Consider the following 19276-nt stretch of genomic DNA (forward strand, 5'->3'; position numbering starts at 1 on the left):
AACAGTAATTGATGCATAATTTTTGTTGTACAGAGAATATGAGTCAGGGACTTTTTTTTTGAGTTAAAATAATATGAAATCGTAGCGTATAATTCATACCTACTTGTTGAGCTTTTTCCAGGTGGCCTCTTTAGTGATCCCATGGCTGTCGTGCCCACAGGCACACATAAGCAACAACTTTGGAGACATCCGCATTCATTAATGAGATGACATTTGCCGCATTTGTATTAAATATTTTGAGTTCACTTTCATTTACAGGGGAATCCGTGACAAGGAAAAATAGTTCAGGAAAGAAGTTGCAGAAAGTGCAAGTCTTTAATGTAATAAAGTGTAATGGAGAAGCTTGTCAGAGAAGGATTCCTGGGGAGAGGGGTTGGAGGGTGGAGGGAGACGTTAAAGCGAGTGAAATGGTGTAAAACAAGATCACTTGACCACCAAGAAATAGACTGTAAAATTTATATATGAAAGTGAATGTTTGTCAGTTATAGACTAGTTCACGTTCTCCTGTCAACCCCAAACCACGAAGACTGTGCTGACAAGTGCCATCATTGTACAGAAGCTTTATTTTAAGACTTTGAAGAATCCTGACATTTGCGGAGGCTTTGGAAAGAAAAGGGGGAACCAATAGTAAAAGACTTTACTATTTTACCTCATCACTTTTAAGACGGCCTCTCAGAAACATTTACATTCACTATAAAATTGCATCCCTTTGCTCAAAGAAAATTATTGGAAATTAATCAAAATTTTAGTCACAAATGAATAATTAGAGTCAATTATATAGCTAAATCAATGGCCTCAGTATTAATTGTAATTTGAATGTATATCACAAGTATTTTTTTTTGTTTTTGAAATATCCTTCAGTCAATATTTATAACTTGTTTTTTTTTATTAGGCTAGCAAAGAAAAATAAAGTTGGTATTCTCTCACTGAAGCAACCATTGCTAAAATGCTAGTTTCAAAACCATTTCGTCTAACAATTGTTATTAAAATTTAGTTGGTAATGACATGTTCACTCTTAATTTCACATGAATTGCCAGGCCGCTCCATCATGCTGTTGCAGATTGTCTCTGTTACATATTGTTCTCAGAGACAACGGGTTAATGTGCAGGGTATCGAAAAAATGTATGCTCACTGGCACAGCTGATAGCTCACTTTTGAAAATGAAATGCATTTTAATAAACATTGCCTTTATAATTATTCAAAGTGCGTGCATACATTTTTTGGGACATCTTATTTTTGTAGATTTAATATTCTTAAAGAATATAAAACATATGGTTCCTCATTCACAGTAACTGAATCTTGATATTGCAAATGCGGACCAAAAAAAAAAAAAAAAGCTCCTGAGAATACTGCATGACCCAGGAATTAGACACAATCATTAAACAATGCATGCGGACTCCTGCAAGTACAGCAGGCCACCACCAGGCCTCTTGACCCTTCATTGGAGGCATCGCCAAAGGGGCCGAGGCTGCCAACTAACATTTCAGTGGACATTCTGTGGAAGAATTAACCTAATGCTATGAGATTACTTCTTTATTATCTGGCACTAAGCAATTAAGTAGCTTTTTTATTTTTAGAGCACTTTATTACCGTTAAGAAATTACTATTCACTGCTCCTTGTGTGTTAAGTAGTCCTACGCATTTTACATGAAAAATTACCGAGATTAAAAGATGTATTCACTTGCCATACCTAAAAATGAACCCCATAAAGGGAATTAAAACTTGCTGCAATTTAATAGTATCTTTGGAAAGATAACTTGCTCCCTTGTGGGGTGTTTTGTTTTTCTATAACAGGAAGTCTTCTTTTCGCTGTGTCTTAAAGCCATGGTCCCCTGAAATGAACATGCTCCCACTCATATGTTCTGTAGTGACAGCTGACAAGTATGCTTCTACTTAAAAACAAACTAAGAGGACGGGGCTCTGCAGGGACCATTCCCCAGGCATATATACCATGAAGTATCATATATCCTGAATGATGTAGTCTAAAGCTGAAACGTTTTTGAGGAATAATATTTTTTAAATTAGTTCTATCTGTAAGTCAGTAAATGTTTGATATGATTCTGAGAACATGATCATCTATATTTACATATGTTGTCTATGAGATTTTAATGACTACTATTTAAAAATGCAAACTATTTGCATTAAATTAAATGTTGGCCAATATTAGTACTATGAATGGAACGGAATTTAAGTGTATTTTTATCTGCAAACAGTATTCAATAACTTTCTTTATTTGCTATGGAATTCTGCTAGACCAGGAAATTAATATGGCCCAATTATCAGAGATTACGAAGCATTTTATTATTCACTTATTTTCTGCTGAATTTTTAAACTATAAAATGTAAGTAGAATCCTCACACCTCCCAAGTTTTACCACCTTTTCCTTTTCTCTTTGTTCTTGTCTGACATATTTTCAAAATAAAATAAAAAGCTCCAAATTAACAAGTGAGCATATATTTTTAGAAAGTTAATATTTAGAGATGTCAAAAGATTGTTTTACCTTTGAAATATCTGGAAAAAATTATCGTTTGAATTTTTATGTATTTAAACATTTTCTGTTTAATTATGATTTGATTCTGCACTGGATTTTCACTAGAAAACTGTAGAACATTGAGATCAAGTGTCATGGTCTCCTACACAGATATATTTAAGTTGATTTTAAAAAGTATATACTATATGTTCAATATATACATAAAGACATATATACATAAACACATACATATATAAACTCATATATATAAACAAATATATACATTATATATACACATATGTGCAGAGATACTTAAACAGATATACACATATATAAACAAATACACACACACACATATGTTAATAATTATACTTCCCTTGATCTCTATATAACTCCACTCAATTGGTTACTAACTGTACAAAGATGTGGAAATGAGAGGTATGCAATTATTGCATCTTTTAGGAAAATACGATCAAGTTGGGGAGCCATTACACTTTAATATCATAATTAAACCAAAATTAAGACACTTTAGTTGGGAGACAGACAGAGATGGAGAAAGAGAGACAGAAAGAGGGAAGAAATATGGCATCTGTCTCAGCTAGTCACTGAAGTATTATTTAAGGAGGAAGCATCATTTGACCTGAATTAGGAAGTACCGTACTTTAAAAAAAGGGCATGGAAACTCTTTCAGGTAGCATTAAATATCCTAATCATGATCAGGGTAGCCAAGCTATGACATTAAGCCCCAGCCTACGTGTTTTCTACTTCACAATTTTGCTTATCCCATTCAAGTCCTCTTTGATCAATAAATCAACAAACGTATTTTGAAATCTTATTTTGTGTTTAAAACTATATCAGGTATTCTAGAGAAGACAAACACTAAATGCTTTTCTTTAAAGAGTTACGAATCTAGTTGACAGCTAACGGGCCAACATGCTCAGGCAGTGGGAAGCCAAATCTCAATGCAAATGGCTTCACAGATTCCTACTGCAGAAGTTCAAGATCTAAGCCAGTAGTGTTTTCGAACATTATCACAACTACATTTTAATTTGGAAGTGTATCAGGAGAATGGAGCTTTACCCTCACTGCTTCTCTGTAGGTAATGTACATATAGCAGATAGAAAACTATATTTAGTTTCAGTGGAAGATACAACATAGCTTGGCAAAGATTCAGCAGTACTACAAATTTAAGAATTTCTATTAGTGACATTGTAGAATAGAATGCATTTGGAACTCTGATTCCTCATGCTTTCCAATGTTTTATGTATGCATTCTCTTTCCTGCACCCTTTTTTTCCTTATAATTTCCTGAATCTACTTCTTCAGTTTGGAAAGCAGCCTACATTAATATATGTTTATGTCATGGTATGCTCATTACTGAGATTAGAGTTTTACAGTAGTATTAATCTATTTATGAATATAAGATTAGAAGAGTCAATTTAACTCAAGATACTTGTATCCCTGTAATCCATTGGAGATATGTCAATTCCCGTAGTCTTTAAATGTCATATCATAAAAATCTTTTGTTTTCAAATTTATTTTGTTACTATGAACAATATTCATAAAATAGGATCGATTATTGTGTGTGTGTGTGTGTGTGTGTGTGTGTGATGAGCCTACATTTCATCATTTAAAACAATTGACCTCTACAGTTTTCTAAAGTGGGTTCATCATTATAAAATTTTCTGCAAAAGGCATCTCCTAAGATTTTTTTAAACACTTTATATGATTAGATTGTTGTGTCACCATGCTAGCAGATAAGAAGGTATGTTTGCTAGCACTTCTCCTCAGGTACATTAAGTTAACTGAGCAGATTGTGGCCTTTGCAAAGTGATCTTTTGCTTGTAAAATCCCAACCACACTGAACAGCAAACTTTCACCAGAAATGGATGGAGGAACGACCTTGGTTATCTCTGGCAACCTCGGGTTCGTCCAGGAAAATCTGAAATTTCTTGAAAATTGACCTCAGTATGCTGTTGATCAGATTTGATTCACCTCAGGCACGTGGTTCTGCTGAGAAAGGAATCAGCACAAGCAGATGGACCTCTCTGGGCTCACCTTCATAGGTGATTAAAAATGTGTTGCTAAGACATATGCCTATCAAATATTTTGACATTTCTATATGGCAACACATTCCATCAGTTTATGACCCTAGTAATAAAGATGTGGTTGCCTTACACACCTGCTCTAGACTACCCTAATGGACATGATTTTGTATTATGAAATAGCTTTTTTTCTTTTAAGAAAATTTTAACAAAATAAATACCATATTTTCAATATGTAAGTTAGGATAATCAAACACCCTTCTCTTTGTGACCAACTGCGTTTCTGCATTACAGCTTTTTCCCTTACATGCTTGGACATTACTCACATCATAAAAAAGCTAACAACCTTTTTCCTTTCTTTTCCAGTCAATGCCATAGTTTTGACTATATTAAGTGATAATGTTACCAATCCTTTATTTTAATATGATAGTGCCGCCCATCTGGTAGTGGTATGGGTTGCATTTTTAATTTGCAGTCACTGATCCTCTCAGGCACTTTCTATTATTCTCATGATCATGAACAGAATTTTATGAGACAGATGTGTGGACCAAGTGGCAAAGTTAAACAAGGTTTATATGATAGAATTTATGAAGCCCCAATTGTGCCAATTAGGTAACTTGAGTAGATGGCATAATGCACAATTAATTATTTTATGATCATTTTATTAATGAGAGTTGTTTTTCTGCAAAGATTATGAAACAAATAATTGTTTCTAAATCAGACAAAGGAATTGGCTTTGTATATTGTTATTAACATTTTTACAATTAATAAGAAAAACTTTTAGGCACATAAATGAATTAATGTGGCTGCAACTGCAGTTATTTGCTTATATTATGCCAATAATTAGAGTAATTGTTACAAAAAAATAAATTTAAGAAGAGTTCATTTTATTTGTTTGAATGCAGTTATTTTTAAGGTTGTCATAAATATTCTTTATTTCAGCCATCATTTATTGATTATCTGTAAGGGCTGGCATTAGTCCATATATGGTACCTTTGTGCAAGCTAGAAAAAGGTACACCTCTAGGAAGGGACAGTCCTGTTCCAAGGATCAGTGCTAGCAAGCAGTGCTGGAATTAAACCATCTTGGACTGGAATAATGGGGAGGATTCAATATGGACAGATGTATTTAAATGCCAAAGAAAGAACATAATCAATGGAGGAACATCCTTGGATTCCTGAAGAAAAGGAAGCTTCAGGAATGATCTGGAAAACCAGGCTTTGTCATAAAGAAGAGTACTTCTTCCAATTTAATAAAAGGAAGAAAGATAGAGGGGTGATGGTAAGCCATGGTAGGTGGGAAAGATTCATGGTAGGTGGGACAATGAAGGAAGTCTTTGCTGAAGGATATGACAAAACTGAGGGACCACGGGGTGAGACTCTTCATGCACAGGGACATCAATATCACCTCTGGAATTAGCAGAAATGGGGGCAGCAGGAATATAAGACTTCACAGGATGGCAGAAACTGCTAAGGTATTAGTAAAAGAAAGGTGTTAGAGCAACGTTGCTTCGGGGTTTGTTTCTCAAAGAAATGGATAAAAAAGTAGAGGTAATTGATTTGCTTGCTCATTTACTCACACATTCATAAAATAAAGGTGTGTCAGAGTTTTAAGTATGTCACTGAAAAACTTCCAAACTTGAGGATTCACTGCGTGGGACAGAAAAAGGGGAAAATAGCTGCAAAGAAAAAAGGAAAAAAAAAAAGTCAAGTTTCCAATAAGATCAGGAGGCAAGGGGATAAGTTTGAAAAGATCTTGTGGCTAAAGACACATTCACAGATCACATTCTCATTTCGAGAATATTTCCTGGCTCTTTTCCTTTTCATTTAAGATAATAAACAGCAGTGGCTAATAAGTAACCAATAGATTGGCTTTTCATACTTTCAACAATCCTTCATAAAGAATTGGTAAATATTAAGGTGTCAAAAATAAATTATTAGGCTATGTTGAATAATTAAGCATGACTTTTAATTCTGCTGGCACTGGGTACAATTCTATATCTGAGAACACATTAAAGATAATCAATGTTGAATACAGTATTCTGTGCAATACGACAGTGAGTGACCATGGAGAATAAAGTAGCTGAGCCATTTAGAAGACATGGCTGGTAATCAGCACAGAGCCTCAGAAATCATTTCCTATGGGAATATCCTGATGAAAATTTGATGTCCATTTCCGGCCCTGCCCTGGTGAGCTACTGCACGAGGTCTGACTTTACTAGCATTGCAGCTGTTGTATAAATTGCAGGATTATTTAGTTAGATCTATGCAAATTAACTTCTAACATTATATACATTTTGAGAAATGCCTTAAAATCATTTTTTAAAAAGTACTGTTTCCTCTCTAATTTAAAATGCAATAAAGCTGATTAAATTTATTAGATTTTTACATTCTGGCTGCCTTGTTTTGGAAATGCATAGCAACTGTGGTTTACTTATTTTATCTTGGGGTTCTTCTCATCATTAGGATAAAACATTTAAACATAGATGACTCAGTTAATCAAAGTTTGCCGTCATTTTACTGTGTATGTATAAGCAAGGTAAATAAAAGTAATCTATGTTACAGGAGATTCTAATGAAACAAGCAAGTGGTATTTAACAGGCTTAAAATGCAATTTCTGTTCTTAGAAATGGTTTTCTTCAAAATAAAAGTTATTTGTTTCACTGCAAGTTTCTCATCAATTTGCCTGACATATTAGTTATTATACATTTATAAAAAATATATGCAGATTTATTTATTATATGTACATTATATAAAAAAAGGGTTGTTTCGGTTTTTTACATTAAACTTTGTAAATCAATCAGGCAGAATCTTCCAGGTTAATGGGGGTCTGTTGGGAGCCACCTTTAGCTATAAATTCAGAAATGTAAGCCTCAATGGAAATTGTTTCTTTTCAGAAATTTCTTGGTCTTTGGCAAATGGCAACAACACACACACACACAACCTGTAAAAATAAGGTATAAATTAGAAAGTATACGAGTAATTTTATCTTTCAATTACTAGAAGCACATTTGTGTACCCAGTCTATTAATATTAATTATTAGAGAAATTTTAAATCATTGAAATCACTTCAAGGATTTAACATTACTCATTTCAGAGTAAGGAAATTAAAGAAATGGAAGTTTGTGGCAGGATTCAGTGATGCTGAAGGATAAACAGGGAATTCTGCCTCATAAAACAAGAAGATAAAAATATGGCCAAGGAATAACTTTTCAGGGGGAATATGCGACTACTCTTTAGAAGTACAAAGATATTTTCACTCACCTTCATTGCTTTTGAATTTCTGCTTGAACCAAAAGCAGACCACCTGGAGCTATGAGATGCAATGAAGGGGAAAAATGAAGTTAATTGAGTAATCTACCCATTTAGTTTTTCCTATTTCAAAAATTACCTCCTCATACGTTTTAATCAAAAATACTCTAAGACTAATTCTAAGTTACAATACTAAATAAATAATATTTAAAATAAATTAATAGAAATTATTTCAAATTTTCATCATTATAATGTATTTTATGGTATTTATAAACTGTTAATAATTCAAAATATGAAAACCTTTAAGACTCTTGAAATTGAAAACTATGGTTTTTAAATAAAATTTTTAATATATTTTATTTATTACTTTTTTAAAGTATACTATTCTAAACTAGAAGCAAGTATAGATATGGATAATTATCTTACTATCATTATAATAATAATCCTCTCTTTATTTGATCCTCAGTACCTTGTAAAATAGATGAGTTAAGTATTTCTATTTTCATTTACATGTCCCAAAAATTAAACTCTGTTCAAGTACTTGGCAGAATTGCTGAGAACATTTATAGATTTCCAAATGATTGAATTTTAATTCTTCTCATAATTACTGTGTGAGTGTTCTGTAAACTGCAAAGTGCTATGCAAATATTGGCTACTATTATTAGATAGGCTCCTTCAAAGTTATCGTCCAAGAAAATATGAAAAATATATATGCTCTAGTACATATCTATAGTTCAGGAAGGCACATGTTTTGTACTGTACTTCCTGTAGGGAGCTCATTGGTATCCACATACTCACCTTAGTCACCAATGCAGAGTCTGTTACTCTGGCTGCCATGCAGTTTCAAGAAAGTTAAGGAAAATCTGGACTATTTGTCAAGAGTTTTTCAAAATATAGTTCCAGACATCCTAGATTTTTAGGGCAGAATAATTTGTGTTCTCAATTTTGTATATTTTTATGGTGATCTCTTGATTGATTCTGTCATTTTTATTTTATACTTCATTTGCACTGGGTCTCGCAGGTCACAATATATTTTACATACTTTATTTCAATTGATCCCCCCAGCAACCAATTTTGATATTATGAGATGATGGACACAGTCTGATGGTTCTGTTTGCAGACTTGATTAACTACCACTACTTTTAGAGACAGGCCCATTATTTCTGACGGTCCTGAGTGCAACTAAACCAAGCCTATAAGACTTCTGGGTTTCCAAAGGCATAAGAAACAGTTTAGAAGATGGCATAACTATTCTCAAGAATACTGTGTCATGCATAGCACATCTCAGCCAAAAGAAATCTTGTTAAAATAAAATTCCTCAAAATTTGATTCTCACATGCTTAGAGCAAAGGGCTCATTTTGATGAATCACTGTGAAATACATGTTAAATATAAAAGATTTAATTTAGTGATGAAAACATTACCAAATGTGGAAATATCCATATATTTATAATAGTATGTCACCATTAAGTAGAACAAACAACAAAGATTATGCTTCTTTTTAAAGTGAGCTTTCCTATTTGAAGAATTTTTTTTATCAGGGAAGTAACATGATCACTTATTTTTCTTTAAAAATCCCTCTAGCTGATATATTAAAAATGGATTGAAAGTTTTTAGAAATTACAATTGAGAGACCAATTAAGAGGCTTGTTAGTCATCCGATAAAAGATAATGGTGGCATGAACTCTGATTGCAGCAGTGGAGGTAAAGAGAAGTGGACAGATTCAACACATATTTGGAATTAAATTCATGAGAAGTTACTCTGAGATTTTAGTGAGCAAAAGAGAATACGTGTTTAAACTGATCTCCTTGGTCAAACAATTTTTGAATTGGTGTCAGGTACTGAACTGAGCCAGTCTTAGTAAAGTACAGACTTTCTGTTGTTGCTTGAGAAGTTGTGAAGGCCTGTGATATGCATTGCATGATTCTGGCTTCACTGGGCACTGTGTGCTTTGCCCTCCCTTTACTTTCCAAAGTAGTTGATACAAAAGCATGGAATGGCATCTAGCCTAGTAGCCACTACAGAAATGGGGAAATTACTTTATGGCGGGATGGTACTGCCAATTTAAGGAAGGAAGGGAGGGAGGGAGGGAGGGAGGGAGGGAGGGAGGGAGGGAGGGAGGGAGGGAGGGAGGGAGGGAGGGAGGAGGAAGGAAGGAATAAACATTACTCAAAGCATTACTACTAATATATATTTTTAAATATGTTTTTATTGATTTCGGAGAGAGGAAGGGAGAGGGAAAGAGACATAGAAACATCAATGATGAGAGAGTCATTGATCGGCTGCCCCCTGCACGCCCCCTGTTGGGGGTCAAGCCCGCAACCCGGGCCTGTGCCCTGACGGGGAACCAAACAGAGATCTGGATCATAGGTCGATGCTCAGCCCTGCGCCAGCGCCAGCGCCAGCCGGGCACTACTTCACATTTTATTTGAAGGAGTTCACATAGATATATTTCATAACCATAGGGCAGCTAAGTTTTCTAACCATCATGGATCTACTTGTGTGCACTGAGGAGGGCTCATTCTAGGGCAGGACAGTTCTTGCAGTTTAGGAAACATTTTTGGAGAATATCACACAACAGCTATGGAACATGCAATGCAGAAAGGTGCCCAGACCTGGGAGAGTGCGAACTGTCATTGATTTACACAGTAATATAAAAAGAATAAAAATTAAGACAAACTAGATGATTAAATAGAGGTGTTAGCATTTGAAGAAGCACATACCGCATGCCTGTGATGATCAGGTGGAGATAAGGGAAAGGAGAGGTAGACGGAACAGCATGAGTGATGAGTTAATTTTTTTTAAAAAGTGAAGGTTATGTTTAGGTTAAAACTTCCATTTTGGCTGGACCATGGGATGACTTTAGGGATGCATTTGTGTGCAGAAGATATTACCATAATAAATTTTGGCCCTAGGCAATATGCAACTCAAATGTCCAAAAATATAATAATAATTAAACAGATTAGGAGGTTTATTTGGGTAAATGGCCCATAGTGGACTTTCCCTCAGAAAGGGGGAAGGAACAAACAGGTAGACATTTCTGTTTGGACAGACACTAGAATGCTGGAAATCTTGTTCAATTTCACCACGAGCATCTCTAGCTTTATTAGTGCCATTGGAATAATAAATTTGATTATGGTGATAACAAAAAAAAAAAGCTCATTGAAGGTTTTTGAGCAATTCAAAACATTTTTCAAAGTATTTTTTTCAGTGGTTACAGGCTATAAATGGGTACATTTACTATCTTCAAAATTTCTATTGTTCTAACCATAATCTTATATTATCTTTTTAACTTTAGTGTTCTTTCTCTTGCCTCACTTTGTTTATCTGTCTGTTTATTTCTCTCAGACATACAGTTTAGGGTAAAAAATTATAGGTGAGATAAAACTCAATATAGTTGAATAATTACAGATGATATGGAAATCAATATGAATAAATGATGGATTGACTCGTTTTAAAGTAACAACTATGGAACCCTTAAAGGAATTAATATAGCATGCAGTAAACTAGAAAGGTTATGCAGAGTGTATTCAGTATATTTATTGGACAAATAAACATGAAATTAATATTTATAGCCAGTTAACATGTATTGTTTGAAAAATAGGAACTTAAATAGTATAAAAAAGAGCAGATAAAATAATGTAGTCATTTTTATTATTGGAAAATTTAGTTGAATCTTTTTGTTTCCTTTTACAATCTGCACCTGACTTAATACTCTCCATAGAACTTATTTATTTATTTTTTACTATATAATTAATTTTAATGTCCAGAATTTATAATACGAGGGCCAGAGCTTCCTCCCACACTCAAGCTTATAAAATCTTAACTGGCTTGTGAAGCCAGTAGGGATACTTCTTTTTATCTAATTTGGTTTCTGGGAAGACTTCATTCAAATCCTCAATGGTCGCCTGATCAAATGGAATTATGTTCCTCATCTTCTCCAGCTCTTTCTAGTATTGCTCAGCCCTGCTCTTTGAGAGAGACAAAAACTCAGCACAACTTTTCACATCTTCTTTTTCTTCAGCACCCACCAAGGCACTGTATTTATCCTCTGGCACAGGAACCTTCAGGGCATTAAACATCTTCTCAGAGTCATCTACCAAGCTGGCCTTCACTACATCGGCCTTGCAGTAAGCCCAGTCGATGGCAGGTGGCTTCTCAGGTCGAGTAGCCAACCTGGAGGGAGAGTCTCATTCCAGGATTTCAGGGTGTTAGCAATGGCCTTTTGGTTTTGGGGTATGATCTCCCTAAAAGCTACCCAGTCAATGGTTTTAGAGCAAGTTTTCACCCAGCCATCTTGAGATCCTTCACCGACCCTGGTGGCCCCTCCATAGAACTTATTGATCATGTATTTTCTTATGCACTTTTACAGCTTCCTGGTGAGTTTTGGATGTGATATTTCCTGGATAAAAATCTTAAATGTTGTCATTTAACAACTTCTAGAATCCACATGTCGTCTAGATTCCCCAAGTTGGAATGAAATTTTTATTTCCCACCTCTATTGTTTGGGAATAATTCCTACAGCAAAAGGAGGGAAGTAGTCAGTTTATACAGAGTTAATACTGAGACTCAAATACATATGTGGGTGGAGAAATTTGCTTTTGTATAATAGGGAATACATTTATTTTTATTGCTTTAATAACTATTAAACCAGTATACTACTTTGAAATGAAAATTTAATAAAAATTCAGTTGTTGAAGTGTGTAGTAACAGATATAAAGTAATTGATTAATGATAAATGACAGAAATTGATGTTGGAACATTTATAGAATTTTCCTTAGAAAATGGATTGATAGTACCTTTAGATAGAAGAAATGATTTGAGTGTTAAATTACTAACTTCTTTATAATGAACATTATAAGAATTTATCTAGTTTTTTACATAAATATTTTAGTCCCCCAAATGGACAGCTGTTCTACGTATCTGCCTGCACACAGGCAACACGTCATTTAAACAGATGAGGATGTTTACTTGTCTTTTTCAGCTGAATGAACTTGCTATTCACTTCATTTATCTACTACTTCCACTGAATATAGAAAGGATAAAAATAGGTGTAGTTTTATATTCTGAACTAGACATAAATATTTTTATATTTACATAATACCCAAGACTAATAGTAAAACACACGCCCATGATCGCATGTGCGCTAAGTAGGCTGTAAACTAATCATGAAGAAATTGTTTCTGTTTTATCAAATGACTCATAATTCACTTGGGAGACCTTCAGAGTGCCCTTTGAAGTCATCACGAGTATGTTGTTAAGTTGTATAAATTACTGCATTAGGGCTAAAAAGAACTTGATGCTGAGTTTTTAAAAATTGATTTCTGTTGAGGGATTAGTTGGTGTAATAGGAAGTGAATAGGCTTTGGAGCAAAAAGGTTTAGCCTGGCACTGGGGCTTATTAGCTTTGTGGCTTTTGGCTCTGAGCCTTGGTTTCCTCATCCATTAATGAGAAAAGCAGGACTTAACTTACAATATAATTCTAAGGATTAAAGATAATAGTTCTTTGAAGAGTGCCTGACAAATGCATCATAGGCATTAAATAAATGCTCTCAATTTGAATTCTGTTTTCTTTAGATGTATCCAGGGAACCACTGTATCAAATGGATTCAGAATTTCTTAAGTCCAAAGACTCAGTTTTCATTAACCCACAAAGGACTGATCAATATTCACAAAATTGATCATTTAAATAGTCCCCAGTTGCCCTGCCGGCATGGCTCAGCAGTTGAGCATTGACCTGGGATCCAGGAGATCACTGGACTCCCGGTCAGGGCACACGCCTGGGTTGCAGGCTGCATCCCCAGCAGAGAGCATGCAGGACTCAGCCGATCAATGACTCTCATCAGTGATGTTTCTCTCTCCCTCCCTCTCCCTTCCTCTCTCTGAAATCAACAAAGATATATTAAAAAAATAAATAAATAGTCCCTAATGGCAAAATACTGGAAGTTATAAAAAGGGATATGCTTGCATAGACAGAATATTCTGTCCCCAAAGAGAATATCTACTCAATAAACTAGATCAGTTACTTTCATGGTGATAAAAGTGGGGTAGAGGGGGTTAGTGGGGGAAAAGGGGACATCTGTAATACTTTCAAAAATAAAGATAAATTTTTAAAAGTTCTAAATATATATAGATATATATATAATAAAATAAAATGATGAACTGTGGAATCTAAACTGGATAAGCAGGGAATTAAAGATAGTTTGCTTGAAAGAATAATAATAAAAGACTGGTCCATTTTATTGATTCTTATTGATAGATGGCAATCTGATTTGCTGTAAAACCTAGCCTTTTAAGATCTAATATCCATTTAATAGATATTTGTTTTAGTTTGTTTTGTGACAACCTAAATGTCTATATCAGGATATTCTAAAAATTATTTTTATTCAACTGATAAATATTTTTCAAACAAAACTAAGCCAGTTTTATAAAGGCCCCCAACTTGTCTTTCTATTTTATGTACCGTTTTCTTTCAAACTTTAAAAGACAGCAGAAGGCACAAAAAATAATAATATTGTAGTCCCACCATATCCCTCTCTATTTTGGAACCATTCCTAAAGTATTACTTGCAGATATAGGGATATCCCTAGGGAAATGAGGAAACAGTGAATTTAACTGTCAGAGTGTACCAGTGAGGATGTTTATTGACATGACTAATATAATGTGTAATTTATTACTTACATAGTTGGAGTCCAAATGGGAGGTGGGCTTTAGGATTGGTAGACACACTGGTCATCCTCCGTTCAGTGATCAATAGCATCTATCAACTTCATTCTGGTTGACTCATTCAGATGAGTTGACTTCCAGGAGCCAGCAGGGCTACGGGAGCCCTGGATGAAATCCCATGGCAGGATGCAACTCCCCATTCCCTTCAATAGTAATGAGTAAATATCTGTTGAAACACAATTCTCCGTGAGTCTCTCATGTTTTTGTACATTTTCCTAGAAAAGGCATTAACAGGGATCTTGTTGTTGTAGTTGAAGGTTATTTTTTAAATGTTGTTTGTATAGCAAACAACCTTGGTGGATAGAGACAGTGTCGTTCTGAGCAGGGGAGTCATTTGTCTCCTGACCAGGGTAACAAATATAGTATTTCCCACCCACTAGGACAAAAATGGTGCAGGATTGAGGGTGGCTCCTTTTTAAGATTAGGGATTTCCTCAAATTAGCATTTCTCAGCTGTGACACAGACCCAGTGTGTGTGTGGCATTCACCCGAGCCCAGCTCCACATCTCCTTGATGAAGATTAGAGAGCAAGAGAAACAAACCTAGTAGGTCTCCATGTATCTGGCAGCATCTTAAAAAACCCTGTGGCAGGCTAACTTTTAAATTGTAAGTAGAGTAAAACCTCAGACCTTTTGCAGTTCTTTGCACATTCTAAAAACATTTCTAGCAAACTTCTTCTCCCCGGAAATTAGACAAAGTTGAATTGCATATCGTTCCCAAATGAACTGCCAGCAATAAGAACGGACTACAATTAGAAGCAGCAGCCCCATGTCTTGAGCTGAAGCCAATTCTCAAACTATAGATAGAAGAAGGCCTGTTATTCAGTAGGTAGAAGAAGAATGGATTCGAATTTGGAGATTCAAATAAAATGCTAGGCTAGATTTTAACGCCCGAATAATGATGGCATCGAGGAAGATTTTGTATAAGAAAGACATGAGGTTAAGGCTTTTGTACTTGACTGTGATATAGCTGGTGAGACAAGTCCCCAGTGTATTCTAAGCCAGTTAGTAAAACTGATTTTAAGGAAATATGCTGATTATTATACCCTACAGCTCAGTTCTGTTATTTTAATATCTGCAGCACATATATCACATGTTCTGTGTGTATCTCATTTTGTTCAGTTAATTCCTTATTAATTTTTAAGATCTTTTTCAGTCACAGAAAAACAATAAAATTCTCTTCAACTCTCAGAATTGGCAACATGATATCTCCACTTTTTGATAAATCATATTATAACACGACTTATCCTAATGCATAAGTATAAGTTTAGATTATTAGTTTTTGTGCTTTTTTAGTAAATCTTGAAGATGTCTACATCAACAATAAATGAATTTCACAATTTTAGTAAAACTATCATATCCTCCATTTATTTTTCACTACCAACTGCCTTTAGTTTAACACCAGAAGACTTTTCCTGAGAGTGTTGAAAATTAATATGACACTTGACATTTAAATTTACTGTTTGAGTGGAGTAACGTAGCATTGTAAGAAACTGTTAACATGGTGACCACAGAGTTACTGAAATATCTCATCTGTCCTAATGCTCAGTTGTGCATAACAAACACTGCAATTTCCCAGAGAGAAAAAAAGAAGGGATTCTGTCTGAATCTTTAATAAGATGAAATTAATATGTAAAACTACCAATTTAGTTTACCTTATATTCTTTTTTGATTTGCATAGATATTATAAGTAAAGGCATATTAGAGAATTAATATTATTGCCTTATATAAAGGCAAGAATAGACTATATTGACAAATTTTATAACAATTAAAAATTGGTACACTTCTCAAAAAAAAACATGGAAAGATGCTTAATTAATATCATTAGTCATTAGGGAAATGTAAATCAAAACCATAATGAGGGGCCATTTCACTTCCACACGGGTGGATGTAATTTATTTAAAGAAAAATAATAAGCATTACCAAAGATGTAGAATAATGTGAACTCTTGCACATTACTGTTGGGGACATGGTATGTTTCAGTCACTGTAAAAGACAGTTCCCCAAAATGTTGAACTTGAAATTACCATATGACCCAGCAACTCCATTCCTAGGTATATACCCAAAAGAATTGAAAAATCCTACTCAAATATTTGTGCACCCATGTCCATGGCATTAATCGCAGTGCCCAAGTGGCCACCACCTGATAAATGTATAAACAAATAGGAACCTATACACATAATGGAATATTATTTATCCATAAAAAGGAATGATGTACTGGTGCATGCTACAATGTGGATAAGCTTCTAAGACAGCATGCTAAGTGAAAGAAGCCAGAACAAATGGTCACATATTATATGATTCCATTTACATGAAACAGTCAGAATAGATAAATCCACAGGGACAGGATGTAGATTGGTGCTTGCCAGGGGCTGGCGGCTGGTGGTGGAAGAATGGGGAGTAAAATCTTAATGTATATAGGTTTCCTTTCAGGGTGATAAAAATGTTTTTGAACTAGATAGAGGTGGTGGTTTTATAACATTGCAAATGCACGAAATGCCACTGAATTGTTTACTTTAAAATGGTAAATTTTGTTCTCAATGAAAAATTTAGTTTGTTAATTGTTTAAAACAATTGGCACATTACCATCAATATATTCACTAGCATACACATGTAGCTTAATACTTATTTTAACATATACCATTTTTTAGAAATCCAGTATATCTGGATAATATTTATCATGTAAATGCTTAGTCACTGATTCCAGAACTCTTAACATAGTTTCCATTTAGAACCTTTCAGCAAAAAATAAAAATTTCATGATATTTATATATTCTCTCTTTATATCTTACTAAGGGAGGAAAAAAATCTAATATGAAATATAAGATTTCAGCATCTTAGAGGCTAAATGCTTAATTGTAATAAAGAGTTCTTAGGAGTGTCACCTTTTAAATCTGAATGATAGGATATATTTTTCAAAACTTCATCCACCAGGTTCATTTAGTCCATTCCAGTGAAGAACTGCTGCTTTAAGTGAGCTTTTTGCAAATAATAAATATTTAATCAACCAACTTCTCTTTCAAGACAAGTAATCAAAATGACTCAAATTCATTTGTATTGAGACAGGGTTTTTTTTAACACAGCTATATTTGAAAAGATTTAAATTCCTGATTTAAGGTCATTTTGAGTAGTTGTCTCAAAGAAACTCTGTTTTTGACAAGAGAGTTTCTATCAAAGGTTGGCAGTGCCTGTCCCTTTAACCTTTACAGTGACAGTTTCAAATAATGAAAAAAAAACCACAAACCTTTATCTGTCTTGTTCAGGCACAATTGAGGGGCCAAAAGTTCATTTTTGGCACATTCACTGAGGATAATGGGTATCACCGATGGCCTTTGAGAATTATGTGGCATTAACATGAATGATGAATCACTAAATACTTATGCTACTTATTTAATGTGGATGATAAATCTCAATTTAAAAGTGCCCTTCTAAGTGTTAAAGATTATGTTTGTCCTGTTTTGCTTACTTACATTGGTGGAGTTTTTCAATATTATGCTCATGTTTTTTATTGCCACCAAGATGAGATATTTCAAGTACTTTTCCTTCACCGCTTCCTTTAAAACACATTGGTTCTTCATTTTCTTCCCCATCTGCGGTCAGGATAGCGATGGGCCAATTCCCCAGTCAGAACATGAAGCTCCTATTTTTTTCTACAGGATGAGTGAGATAAGTGCTGGGTTCTGAGACTGGATTCCTACTGACACAACTTAAATCACTGAGCATTCACTGAGGAGGTTTTTGCAGGTGCCTATGAGTCAGGGATTGCAGCTAAAAAGAGGTAAGACATATGGATTCTAGAAATCAATGCAACATGAAACCTCATATTCACAAATTGTTTCATAATTTCCAAGAGAAGAAGAAAGTAAGTTTCCTAATGCTTTCCAAAATAAAACAAGGAAAGGGAAATATTTACAAAGGGCAGGGTCACTATATTTGTCCATCCTGCACAGAAATTTCCACCATAGAAGGCAGATCATTTATTTATTCAGTGAATGTGTGTTGGGCAACCACGAGGCCACAAGCACCATGCCCAGCAATGGGGATACCGTGGAGAACATGAGATGAGACCCTCTTGGAGCTTAAGGGGAAATGAAAAGGGAGACATTGAACACTATTTGCACGGAATGGTGCTAATAAATATATGAGATGCTTGAAGTGATCTGAAGGTAAATTGCAGGGCATGTGATAAGACAATATCCATGGAGCTCTAATTTAATTTACAAAATCTAGGCAGCCTTCTCTGAGCAAATAATCGCTGAGCAGATACTGGAGGGATAAACAGGACTCACTGAGGTGGAGGATGGTGAGCCTTCCCGGCAGAGGTGAGAGAGCAGAGGCAGGAGCTCTGTGAAGGAAAAGTGTTGGTAACCTGGAGGTCCTTTTGAGGAAGTGAAAGAAAGCAACCCCTCTGGAATGCAATGAGCAACACAAGACAGGACACCAGTGCTGCCCAGGAGCTTAGAAAATTACAAGGTTCTATGTTTTTAAAAAGCACATTTTAATCTTTATACATCTATCCTTAAACCTCAGCAAAAGTTTGACATAAATGCACAGATTTGAGGTGTCAGCATTAGTGCCAAAGCCACATCAAAGTCTCCTTAGCCACATTTTCAGGATGACTGAAGCTTTCCTCATTTAAAAATACTTTAGCCCGGCCGGGCGTGGCTCAGCGGCTGAGCGTCGACCTAGGATCCAGGCGATCGGGGTTCGATTTCCGATCAGGGCACATGCCTGGGCTGCGGCCTCTATCAGTGACTCTCTCATCATTGATGTTTCTGTCTCTCTCT

The 19276-nt window shown here is 34.9% G+C and overlaps 1 protein-coding gene and 1 pseudogene across 3 annotated transcripts in view; one reads left to right on the plus strand and one right to left on the minus strand.

Moving 5' to 3' along the window:
• Positions 1 to 19276, plus strand: part of GALNTL6 (polypeptide N-acetylgalactosaminyltransferase like 6) — a 762501-nt gene that overhangs the window by 205176 nt on the left and 538049 nt on the right. The window lies entirely within an intron of this gene.
• Positions 11578 to 12097, minus strand: LOC308555598 (ATP synthase subunit d, mitochondrial pseudogene; annotated as a pseudogene). The gene has a single exon. The product of its transcript is annotated as an ATP synthase subunit d, mitochondrial pseudogene (transcript).

Source organism: Miniopterus schreibersii, assembly GCF_964146895.1.
Source record: "Miniopterus schreibersii genome assembly, chromosome: 4".
Lineage (NCBI taxonomy): Eukaryota > Metazoa > Chordata > Mammalia > Chiroptera > Miniopteridae > Miniopterus > Miniopterus schreibersii.